Source organism: Microcaecilia unicolor, chromosome 3 (assembly GCF_901765095.1).
Source record: "Microcaecilia unicolor chromosome 3, aMicUni1.1, whole genome shotgun sequence".
NCBI classification, from domain to species: Eukaryota; Metazoa; Chordata; class Amphibia; order Gymnophiona; family Siphonopidae; genus Microcaecilia; species Microcaecilia unicolor.
The window spans coordinates 339,199,722-339,211,859 of NC_044033.1; the positions used below are offsets into that span (position 1 = coordinate 339,199,722).

General features: G+C 40.8%; 1 pseudogene; it reads right to left on the reverse strand.

Annotated features, from left to right (window-relative positions):
- Positions 1-7,777: 7,777 nt before the first annotated feature.
- Positions 7,778-12,138, reverse strand: part of LOC115464746 — a 53,957-nt pseudogene continuing 49,596 nt past the window's right edge.

The following is a 12,138-nucleotide window of genomic DNA, read 5'->3' on the forward strand; positions in this document are numbered from 1 at the left end:
GATGATAAGTTGAAACCCTCTGCTAAGAAAGCAAATATAATGTTAGGTATTATTAGGAAAAGAATGGAAAAGACACATTATAATCCGTATGTATGAGTAGAAGGGTTACAGTCAACTGCAGTAACCATCTCAGTTGTCTATTGCAGCAAGAGTAATTATCAGAGGAATGATGGAACAACTTAAGGACAGGATCATCCAGAAATCAGTGCATATTCAGTGCTAGCATAGGAACAAATATGGGGCTAGGTTTACTAAGCGGCACTATGGGCGCATTAGCGTTTTTAACACGCTTAAATGGTTTATGCACGTTAAACTCTAACGCGCCCATCATGTATAAGCGTGTTAGCATTTAACACACCTTAAATTTACAGGCGCGTTAAAAACACTAACGCACCTTAGTAAACATACCCCATGGTGTTCTGTGCCTGACATATTCAGAAAACATTTATATGGTCCCAGATATGGGATCGTGTTAAATGAAAAATATGAACTGTTATGTTCAAATCAATATACGAGAATAAGTCAACTCAATGTAGTTTTTTTAGGATTGACTGAATTAAAGATATGTTCTAAAAAAAGAAAAAAATTGTTTCATTTAAATAGATAAGTAATTGATTAACAAGTTAATTGATGCTAATGCAATGAGAACTACTGAATTCAAAGTATTAAATGGAAGTTCTGATTGGTCCATTATATCACTCACATGATTTAAATATCACAATCATTCAGATGCTCAACGTTTGAAGCTCTGTTGAGCCAACTGCCAACAGGATACAACGTGAGTTAAAAGGAAGGTTGTCTTTTGTCTTATTGTTTTAATATATTTACTCTACTTGAGAGAATGAATAATATGGCATATATATTTTTTAGGTAATCACAAATTGATCAATGCTGTCCTTTGTGTATGAAATGTCGATGCACAGCCCCTGAAGAAGCCAATCAAGTGAAATGGATGTGGCCACTGTTGGGCAACAGATAAGTGCTCGACTTTTTGCTTCAAAAATTGTTTATAGTACAAAACCACAGAAAGGCAGTATATCAAGTCCCAAGCATGAATTCAGCCAAGGAAAGTCAGGCCTCACGAAGTTGCTTCATTTCTTTGAAGGCATATATATGTGGATAAAGGTGAGCCAATTGATGTAGTGTATCTTGATTTCCAGAAAGCATTTGACAAAGTCCCCCATGAGAGACCCCTTAAAAAATTAAAAAGCCATGGGATAGGAGGTAATGCTAACTTGTGGGTTAGGAACTGGTTAATGGACAGAAAACAGAGAGTAGGATTAAATAGCCATTTTTCTCAGTAGAGGAGGGTGAATAGTGGAGTGCCGCAGGTTCAAAGAAGGGCAACCAAAATAATAAAGGGGATGGAAATGTTCTCATATGATGAAAGGCTAAAGAGGTTATGGCTCTTCAGTTTGGAAAAGAGATAGCTGAGTGGGGCTATGATTGAGGTCTACAAAATCCTGAATGGCGTAGAACGGGTAAAAATAAATTGATTTTTTATTCTTTCAAAAAGTAGAAAGAACGTATTATGTTCAAAATTTGCACCCTGGCTCATAAAATTATTCACGGTGAGGCCCCGGCCTACATGTCAGACCTCACAGACCTACCAACCAGGAACACAAAATGGTCAGCACGCACATTCCTGAATCTCTACTACCCCAGTTGCAAAAGACTAAAATATAAATCAACATATGCATCTAGTTTCTCATACATAAGCATCCAACTATGGAATACACTACCAAACGTCATAAAGACAATGCACGACCTAACAAAGTTCCAAAAATCACTAAAAGCCAATCTGTTCAAAAAGGCATACCACAATGATCCAACCTAAATACCTGACAACGAAACATATACTGGAACTGGACAAAACCAAACTCTCTACACTTGAATGCCTCATCTACTCGTATCTCTAATGAACTTTAATGCAATTCCACTTTATTTTTCATTCGGAAATGAACTCTCTATACCTGACTGTTTAATCTAACCTGTCACCTATGACCACTTTGTATTCCTCATTCCGGAAATGGCAATTGCCTTTGCAGCATAATGTAAGCCACATTGAGGCTGCAAATAGGTGGGAAAATGTGGGATACAAATGCATAAATAAATAAAATAAATAAAGACTTTGGGACACGCAATGAAGTTACATGTTAATACTTTTAAAATGAATAGGAAGAAATATTTTTTCATTCAACGAATAGTTAAGCCCTGGAACTTGTTGCCAGAGGATGTAGTTACAGCGGTTAGCATATCTGGGTTTAAAAAAAGGTTTGGAAAAGTTCCTGGAGGAAAGGTCCATAGACATGTGGAAAGCCACTGCTTGCCCTGAGATAGGTAGCATGGAATCTTGCTACCATTTGAAATTCTGCCAGGTACTTGTGGCCTGGATTGACCACTGTTGGAAACAGGATATTGGGCTAGATGGACCATCAGTCTGATCTAGTATGGTTACTCTTATGTTCTTTTGTTCTAACATTGGTCTGTATTACCTTTTCCATGATACTCCTATGTAACACCCAGGATATGAATGGATAGTTTAGATTCAGTCATGACTAGGTGGAGGATTGTTCAACCTGAGACATCCACAGACTTGCTCTAAGATGGTAAAATCAGTAGTCAGGGATTTGTTGTTTGCTAATGACTATTCATGCATAGCCCTCTTCCAGGAAGATATCCAGGTTATTGTAAAATTGTTTGCTAGTGTAGGTAGATGTTTTGGATTCACCATCAGTTTGTAAAAAAACAGCAGCCAGCTCCATCTAAACCCTATTTTGAGCCTACCATTTCAAGCCAGGGCATTCAACTGAATGCAGCTGACAGATTCTTCTGTTACCTTTGCAACATTCTTTCTAATTCCGCCAACGTTGAGGGTAGATGACAAAATGCATTGCTGAGGCAAGCTCTTCCTTTAGCAGACTCCATCATTACCCGTAGGATGATCAATATAAATCAAACAAAATAAAACATGGAAAAGAAAATAAGATGATATCTTTTTTATTGGACATAACTTAATACAAGAAATGTATTAAGTTATGTCCAATAAAAAAGGTATCATCTTATTTTCTTTTCCATGTTTTATTTTGTTTGATTTCTATTGATAACCTTAAGAGTGGACTAACACGGCTACCACACTCCCGTAGGATGAGAAAGAGGTGAGACTTCCCTCTGCGATCAAGGCGCCAAGCATTGGTATTGTCTATATTGCTCTGTGGATGTGAATTCTGAATGCTATACAGCAGAGAAGCAATTCTACTAGTGCTCTCTGAAATCCATCTGCAATATAAGGTGATAAGATTGGCTCTTATACAGAGAAACCTTTGAAAGGTATGAAATTTCTAGTGTAGAGGGAATGGTATCTAGCTCAGTTTTAATGGACAAGTCCTGTCATAGGATTCTATATCTGATTAGTCCAGGTACCTGCAACAAGTTAGTTTCCCAGAACTTATCCACTCATTCCCATCTAAATCCAGTTATTCTCATGTTAAGATTAAAGAGAATGTCCCCCACTCATCACTATCTTGTCAATTGAAATCACACTAACAGCACTTCCTTATCATATCTACCTATTCCAGTAGGATATATTAATGCCAGATCAGCAGTAAACAAAACAGAAATTATTAGAGGATCAATAGAGGAAGAACATTTTGGACTAGCTTTAATATCTGAAACTTGGTTACATTCTAAGGCAATCTAATATTACCTGATATCTGTCCACCAGGTTATAAGATACTCCACCAAACTAGACCTAAGAAAAGAGGTGGTGGAATTGTTATCATTTATAAATCCTTTTTCAAAACTGAACTAATTAATCTGCCATCTCATCTCCCCAAATCTTGAAATTATTGCTTGCAAAATAAGTGATGTTTCTTTATGTGATACTATTTGCCTCACTCCATTCTATCGTCCACCTGCAAACTGGCAGTCCACTGAAATTGGTTTCTGAGAGTTTATTTGTAACATCTGTGTTAAATTTTCTAATGTTTTGTTAGTGGGTGACATAAATCTACATTTAGATAACACAAGTGACATTAATACAAAAAGTCTTCATGACTTCCTAACTTTCTGGCAATTTACTCAATCTCATAATACATCTCATACCAAAGGACACCTAGAGGGGCATAATCGAACGTGAACGCCCATCTCCATGGGCGACTATCTCCGAGGACGGGTACGCGAAGGGGCGGGACAGACCGTATTTTTGAAAAAGATGGGCGTCCATCTTATGTTTCGATAATACGGTTGGTGCCGGGCAAATGCATCGGATTTGGGCGGATTTGAGCTGGGAGGTATCGGTTTTCAGCGATAATGGAAACCGAAGCCGCCCAGCTCAAAAATGAACAACTCCAAGGCATTTGGTTGTGGGAGTGGCCAGGATTCGTAGTGCACTGGTCCCCCTCACATGCCAGGACACCAACCGGGCACCCTAGGGGGCACTAGTAAAAATTAAAAAAAAAAATTAAAATACCTCCCAAGTCCATAGCTCCCTTACCATGAGTGCTGAGCACCCCAAATCCCCCCCAAAACCCACTCCCCACAACTCTACACCATTACCATAGCACTTATGGGTGAAGGGGGGCACCTAGATGTGGGTACAGTGGGTTTTGGGGGCAGTTTGGAGGGCTCCCATTTACCAGCACAAGTGTAACAGGTAGGGGGGGATGGGCCTGGGTCCACCTGCCTGAAGTCCACTGCACCCACTAACAACTGCTCCAGGGACCTGCATACTGCTGTGATGAAGCTGGGTATGACATTTGAGGCTGGCATACAGGCTGGCAAAAAAAAGTTTTTAAAGTTCTTTTTTTTTTGGTGGGAGGGGGTTAGTGACCACTGGGGGAGTCAGGGGTGGTCATCTGGGCAGTTGGGGCACTTTTTGGGGACTTGTTCGAGAAAAACAGGGTCCAAAAAAAGTGGCCCAAATTCTCGCTAAAAACGCCTTTCTTTTTTCGATTATCGGCCGAGGACGCCCATCTCTCCTCAGCCAATAAACACGCCCCAGTCCCGCCTTCACCACACCTCTGACACACCCCCGTCAATTTTGTTTATTCCCGTGACAGACTGCAGTTGGAGGTGCCCAAAATTGGCTTTCGATTATACCATTTTGGGCGCCCACGGGAGAAAGGCGCCCATCTCCCGATTTGGGTCGAAATATGGGCGTCTTTCTCTTTCGAAAATAAGCCTGCTAGTAAATTTACTGGCACACAGATTCACTGATCCTAACAATTTCTTTATAAATAACACTTCTTGGGCTCCAGTGCCCTGTTCAGACCATAAAAAGTTAGTGTTCACCCTATATTGGAAGACTAAAGACTAAAATTAAACCAATTCAAAGAGTTTTGCCCTGGTTCAATCAAGCTAGCCTTCTCATGAAAAGACAGTGCTAAAAACTAATGAGGAAGTGGTCAAAAATCAAATTGGATGGCGATAAATTACTTTGGAAAAAGGCTATCAAAGTTTAGCAATCTAAAATAAAAGAAGCTAAAATTCTTTATTATAATGAACAACCTAATAAATAGTCTCTTCAACTCCAAGGCTATATCTAAAGCTAATGAGGCTGCCCCCACTGCTGAACAGCTTGCCATTTACTTCAAACAAAAAAATACTGAAATCATAAATGGTGTCCTGAATCTTAACATTAATTCTACAGTCAATTTTGGTGCATCAACAAACTCATGTGGAGGAACAATAGCTGATAGAATTTGCTTCTCCTTCATATTACTCTCTCAGTAACCAGTTTGATCATTCTTATTAAAGCAATCCTCACATTGTACCTTAGATGCCTGCCCAAGTTATCTTTTAATAAAGCTGCTCCTAATGCATTCATTGAACTCCTCAAAGCAAATATATCCTTTTTGTTGACTTATGGTTGATTTCCGGATAATAAAGGATCCATTATATTAACTCTCATTCCTAAGAATCCATTGGCCTCAACAAGTGACGTCACCAACTACAGGCCAGTAGCATCAATTCCCCTATTGATCAAGGTCATGGAAGGTATAGTCGCAGCCCAATTTATGGATTATCTCTCTTCCTTCTCCCTTCTGTACAAATCCCGATCAGGTTTCAGACCCCGTTACAGCACTGAAATGGTCCTAACCACATTAATAGCTAACGTCAGGAAAGAAATTAGCTTGGGTAAAAAGATTATACTGATGCAATTTGATATGTCTAGTGTGTTTGACATAGAGGGGCATAATCGAACGCGAACGCCGTTCTCCATGGGCGTCTATCTCCGAGAATGGGTACGTGAAGCAAGCTCTCCAAAACACACTACAAATCCACTGTAACCATATATATAGGTGCCCCCCTTCACCCTTAAGGGCTATGGTAGTGGTGTACAGTTATGGGTAGTGGGTTTTGGGGGGCTCAGCACACAAGGTAAGGTAGCTATGTTCCTGGGAGCAATTTATGAAGTCCACTGCAGTGCCCCCTAGGGTGCCCGGTTGGTGTCCTGGCATGTCAGGGGGACCAGTGCACTACAAATGCTGGCTCCTCCCACATCCAAATGGCTTGCATTTGGACGTTTTTGACATGGACGTCTTTGGTTTCAAAAATCGCTGAAAGTCAGAAACGTCCAAATGCAAGGACATCCAAATCTAGGGACGTCCACATTTAAGGATTTAGATGTCTCTGACGGTATTTTCAAAATGAAAGATGGACGTCCATCTTTTTTTGAAAATACGGGTTTCCCTGCCCCTGGATTTCGCTGTTTTGCAAAGACGTCCAAATCACAACTTGGACGTTTCTTTTGAAAATGCCCCTCCACGTATTCCTGGGCCAGGCTTCCATATCCCAATTTGTCCTTAAATTTAGCCAGTAAGCTATTATATAATAATGATGAATTTGACCATAGGCCAAAAAATGTGTGGATGGTTTCTCCCATGCCCTCTGAATTTGTTAAAAAGCTGGGAACTGTCCCTCCTCCTAACTGAAGCAAGGATCCCAAAGTGTGACCACCCCATGATGCCCAAAGATTGAATGAAGAATGGACTAGACCTGGTGAGAAAGCTGAGTTTTATTATATAGAGAGGCCTGGTGCTCCTTACACTGTCTCAGTCTCCACCATCTCCAAGCTCTAAGCAAGAGAAGCAAAAAGGATGGAAGACCATGACATTCTTAATGACATGCAAATACGTAAGAAACGAAAGAGGTGCTGTACATTCAATAAGTCTCTAGATGAGTACTTCCATGAATCTGAAAAAGTTTCATAGATCCACCGAATTATGGCCGCCACATTGTAGTTCCTTAGGTCAAGTAGGTTTAGACCCCTCCAGCTCCCTGGCCGTAGCTAACTGTTGATAGATGATCATAGCCAATTTGGATTTCCATATATAGCTACACAGTATAGAGCGCAAGTATAATTCATCCTTCTTAGTTATCCAGATAGGCATCACCTGATCAGGGTATAGTAATTTGGGGAAAATTATCATTTTCACTAAGGCATTTCACCCCATCAGGGCAAGGGGAAGATCCCTCCATTTATGACAGAGCACTCTAATCTTCTCTATGGTTGCAGTAATATTAAATTTATACAAGTTAAGTGGGTTCAGGCTGAGTATTATCCCCAGGTATGTGAGCTTTCCTTTAGCAATGCCCACACCTATTTTATCATGCTAAGGTTCATGTTTTCCTGGACCCAATAATAAAGCCTCTGTCATATCATAGTTGATATGTATCGTGTAAAGCTCCCAAAGGAATGATTTGCACGATGTGTTGCATATTTCTATCAGCATATGCTACATACAGCAACATATCATCAGCGAACATACTCAGTCTAAATTCCCTGTCCCCCACCTTTAATCCTGACAGCAAAGGATCTGCCATGATCCTCACTGCCAAATGCTCTCATGATAAAAGGAACAGCAGGAGGGACAATGAGCATCCCTGCCTCATCCCTCTCTATAATTCAAAGGGATCAGAGAGGCATTCATTGACCAGAACTTGTACAGTGGGCCTCATATAAAGGGTTTTACCCACTGTACAAAGGTACCTGTGATGTTGTATCTCTCTAGTACCCAGGATAGATGCTGCCATGAGACCATGTCGAAAGCTTTCTCAACATCTATGCTAACGATCATGGCTCTGTCCCTGGCATTAGAAGCACCTTGCATAGCAGCCAGAACTTTCATTAGATTCATTGATGTGTACTGACCTGGTATGAAGCCCACTTGGTCTTTGTGGATAAGGAGAGGTAAAAACTGATTAAGTCAAGCTGCAAGTATATTTGCCAGTATTTTAATATCTTGGTTTAACAAGGATATAGGCCTAGCTGGTCAATGGACCTCTCAGGCTTACGTAATATACCCCCAAGGGGACCCCCTGTAAAAGACCAATATACATGTCCTGCAAACATCTTGAAATAGAGTCAGAAAGAATTTTGTAAAATTCAGGCCCTAATCCATCTAGTCCTGGTGATTTCACCAGTTTCAGATGTTTGATAGTCTTGTCCAGCTCTCCACAGGAGACAGGGGTGTTTAAAAAATCAACCGTATCAGATGTTAAGGTGGGAAGGGGCAGGTTAACGAAGAAGTTCTTTCTGGCAACTTCATCACTCACCTGGTACCCATATAAATATTTATAGAAGTCCACAAACCGATGTGCAATGTCTGCATGAGCTGTGAAGACCTTTCCCATTGTACTTTTTATATGGGTAAGGAGGCGCTTTGATATAATGCTATTGGACGCTTTTATTGAATTTACTCAGGGCTAAATTCTATAAATGGTACCTTAAAAATTGGTGCCGAAAATCCATGCGCTTAGCGCAATTCTATAAACTATGCCTAAAGTTAGATGTAGTTTATAGTCTTAAAGGGTCTTACATATCTGGTTAATAGTTTACCCATCTTATCTCCCCATTGATAAACTGGTATTTTTGAAAATGAATATCTCTTTGCACCTTGCTATGTAATAAATCATTCAATTTTGGTTTTATTAAATTGAGTTTCTCTCTCAAAGGAGGAGATATGCAAGAAATGTGTTGGGTGTGCAGGGTTTGTAGTTCCCTAGGGAAAGTATTTCACCATCCCTTTTCTTTTTCTGTGCAGCTGTATAAGCTATAATATGGCCTCACATAACTGCTTTCGCTGCCTCCCAAAAGATGGCTGCATTTGTATCTTCTACTCTGTTGGTGATCACATAGTCCCTCCATTTTGCCTGTAGGTATTCATGAAAATTTACATCTCGATATGGGAAAGGGAATGGGACTTGATATACCGCCTTTCTGTGTTTTTTTGTAACTACATTCAAAGCAGTTTACATAGTATATACAGGTACCCCTGGGGCAGTGGAGGGTTAAGTGACTTGCCCAGAGTCAAGCTTGAGGGCATTCTCCATAGCCTTTCCTTATATGCTACAATAAATTGCAGGATTATGTTAATTGCAGAATGGTCAGACAGTAGTGGGGGTAATATGTTTGAAGTGGCAAGTTTGGGGAACAATGCATCTGAGAGCAGTATATAGTCTATCCTAGTGTAGACGTTATGCGGGTTCAAATTAAAGGTGAAATCTGATTTTCCAGGGTGCATCATCTGCCAGACATCTATAAGACCTTTATTTTAAAATTAACTCCCTTATGTAGCATATCTTCAGAGGGCTGTTTAGGAGGTTTACTGTCCAACTGGAGGTTAGCTGTTAAGTTAACCTTCCCCCCCCCCCTCACGAAACATTTGGTAACCCACAAAGGAGGCCCTTGGGCCAACACTGCCAAAAAAGGCATGATTATATACATTTGGGGCATAAACCTCGCCAAATACTAAATTATGTCTCCAGACTTTGCCTGCTAGCAAAATAAACCGACCCTCTGGGTCTTGAATTTGCTGATGAAGATTAAATGGGATACATTTGTGAATTAAAATAGCCACTCCTCTTTGCCTTGAGGTGAAGGAGGAAAAACCCATGTGCCTCACTCAATCTTTATGAAATTTGGCATGTTCTGAATTATTTAGATGTGTTTCTTGCAGATAAGCAATGTCCAATCCTTTTTTCCTAAGATTGGCTAAGATCTTTTTTCTCTTGATGGGGTAATGGATACCATCCACATTGAGGGTTAAAATCTTCAGACTAACCAGTATCAATAATGATAACTCACATAAGCAGTAACAATTCTCAGGAAATGCCAGGAGAGGCTCCCTGGCCCAGCCTCCCCCCTTATATGCCTCCTTTCCCCCAAATCATTATGAAACCTCCAGAATCTCATACGAATAGCCATACTAGGTCAGACCAATGGTCCATCTAGCCCAGTATCCTGCTTCCAACAGTGGCCAATCCAGGTCACAAATTCCCAGGTCACAAAATTCTAGCAGAAACCCAAATAGTAGCAAGATTTCATGCTACCAATCCCAGGGCAAGCAGTGGCTTCTCCCATCTCTATCTCAATAGCAGACTATAGATGTTTCCTCCAGGAACTTGCCCAAACTGTTTTTAAACCCAGATACGCTAATCACTGTTACCACATCCTTTGGCAACAAGTTCCAAAGCCCTATTCTTTGAGTGAAAAAAATAGTTCCTTCTATTTGTATTAAAAGTATTTTCATGTATTTTCATTGAGTGTCCCCTGGTCTTTGTACTTTTTGAAAGAGTGAAAAATCAATTCACTTTTACCTATTCTACACCACTCAGGATTTTGTAGACCTTAATCATATCCCCCTCAGCTGTCTCTTTTCCAAGCTGAAGAGCCCTAACCTCTTTAGCCTTTCATCATATGAGAGAAGTTCCATCACCTTTTTTTTTTTGTTACATTTGTACCCTGCTCTTTCCCACTCATGGCAGGCTCAATGCGGCAGGCAATGGAGGGTTAAGTGACTTGCCCAGAGTCACAAGGAGCTGCCTGTGCCGGGAGTCGAACTCAGTTCCTTAGTTCCCCAGGACCAAAGTCCACCACCCTAACCACTAGGCCACTCCTCCACTCCACCTTTATCATTTTGGTCACTCATCTTTGAATCTTTTCTAATTCCACTATATCTTTTTTGAGATACAAATGCACCCGGTCTGCGGCTCCTCACTACCTCTCTACCCTCATCTCCCCCTATGTCCCCGCCCGTAACCTCCGCTCACAGGACAAATCCCTCCTTTCAGTTCCCTTCTCCACCACTGCCAACTCCAGGCTCCGCTCATTCTGCCTTGCCTCACCCTTTGCTTGGAACAATCTTCCTCAACCCCTACGCCAAGCTCCCTCCCTACCCATTTTCAAATCTCTGCTTAAAACTCACCTCTTCAATGCTGCGTTCGGCACCTAACCTTTCGTGAAATATAGTATTCCCTATCAGACGGACTCCACACTTGTCTTTAGATTGTACACCTGTCTTTTAGATTGTAAGCTCCTTGAGCAGGGACTGTCCTTCCATGTTAAATTGTACTGCGCTGCGTAACCCTAGTAGCGCTTTAGAAATGTTAAGTAGTAGTAGTAGTATACGACGACCAGAATTGAATGCAATACTTAAGTTGAGGTCACACCATGGAGCGATACAGAGGCATTATAATATTCTTGATCTTATTTACCTTCCCTTTCCTAAGAATTCCTAGCATCCTGTTTGCTTTTTTGGCTGCTGCTGCACACTGCCAGAAGGTTTCAGTGTATTGTCTACAATGACACCTACATCTTTTTCTTGGTGCTGACTCCTAAGGTGGACCTAGCATCAGGTAACTATGATTCCGATTATTCTTCCCAATGTGCATCATTTTGCATTTGTGCACATTAAATTTGGATGCCCAATCTTCCAGTTTCCTAAGGTCTTCCTGCAATTTTTTTTCTGTCTGCATATGCTTTGACAACTTTGAATAGTATTGTGTAATCTGCAAATTTAATCACCTTTCTCGTTGTTCCAATTTCCAGATTATTTATAAATATGTTAAATAGCACCATTTTCTTGCTGAAAAGTGTCACACAGAGAAGCTAAATGTACTTTATCCTGTTTCTATTTGCCTCATTTCACTCCCGATGGGAAAAAACCCCAGGGAAGCAGTGTAGCCGGGGGTAGGAGGGACTCAGTGCCACTGAGTGTCACCCCAGCTAGGAGGATGAGGGACCCGGTATGACTGGGTGTCATCAGAGTTTGGGTAGGAACTGCAGAGTAGAAAGAGCCAATTCATCCAGCAATAACCCCCGCTCAACCGACACTGAAAAATTAGATAGGAAGT